We start from the raw sequence: 893 nt of genomic DNA, 5'->3' as shown, positions 1-893 counted from the left end.
GCGTGAAGATCGGCTGGCGGCGCCGTGTTACCCAACGAAGAGCGGTGTGGCTGGCGGATGGTCCTCGATGAGGGGGCGAGGGAAGGCGGCGTAGCGCCTGGAGAATGGTAGGGTTCGGCGCGCGAGGACCCTCTGCCTCTCTCCACAGGTGCAGCGCCTGTCTTCCTCCTCTCCCCCGCTGTCGGGTCGACCACGCCGGTCTTTGCCGAAGGTCGATGGGGCTTGTCGCCAGACGCGCCTCCGCCGGGTGAGCTGCGTTCCAGTGGCGGCCCCCGGTCCCCCACGAGCGGCGCGCAGGGGACTGGGCTCCCGCACCCGCCCCAGGCGGTGTGCCGCGGAGGCTCTTCTCCAGGCGTCGCTCCTTGGACAACGTCCGCTCGGCTTCGGCCGTGTGCACACGAATGTAGCGGTGCCGTACATCTGACGAGGACGAGCTGGCCGTCTGTAAAAACCAGCGTGTGAAAACGAGCCACTCTTAGCGGTGGATCACTCGGCTCGCGCGTCGATGAAGAACGTAGCTAGCTACGAGAATTAATGTGAATTGCAGGGCACATTGATCATCGACACTTCGAACGCACCTTGCGGCCCCGGGTTACTCCCGGGGCTACGCCTGTCTGAGGGTCGCTTCTCATCGATCGCCGCCCCGTCGAGGGCGAGCGCCGCTGGGGTTCAGTCGCAGGGGCTTTCACGGCTACCCACGCCGTGTTCGCTCCTTCGTCCCCCTAAAGTCAGACTCTCTCCTTCGAGACCCTCTCCAAGGGGTCCGGCGCGCACGGTCGACACCTGCCGCCGGCGCCCCTGCTCGGACCGACGGCGACCACGGACGGACACGTTCGCGGCCGGCGGTGTTCCCTGCGCGAGGCTGTCTGCGCTTGCCCGTAGGCTTGGACTGC

At 67.0% G+C, this 893-nt stretch overlaps 1 non-coding gene across 1 annotated transcript; it reads left to right on the top strand.

The window, feature by feature from the left end:
• Window positions 1–470: 470 nt before the first annotated feature.
• On the top strand, window positions 471–624 carry LOC140111505 (5.8S ribosomal RNA). The gene has a single exon (XR_011852044.1). It is a non-coding gene; the product is annotated as a 5.8S ribosomal RNA (ribosomal RNA).
• Window positions 625–893: the final 269 nt, after the last annotated feature.

The sequence above is a fragment of the Engystomops pustulosus genome, unplaced genomic scaffold (genome assembly GCF_040894005.1).
Source record: "Engystomops pustulosus unplaced genomic scaffold, aEngPut4.maternal MAT_SCAFFOLD_479, whole genome shotgun sequence".
Classification (NCBI taxonomy): Eukaryota; Metazoa; Chordata; class Amphibia; order Anura; family Leptodactylidae; genus Engystomops; species Engystomops pustulosus.
This window is presented reverse-complemented; position numbering and strand designations above follow the sequence as displayed.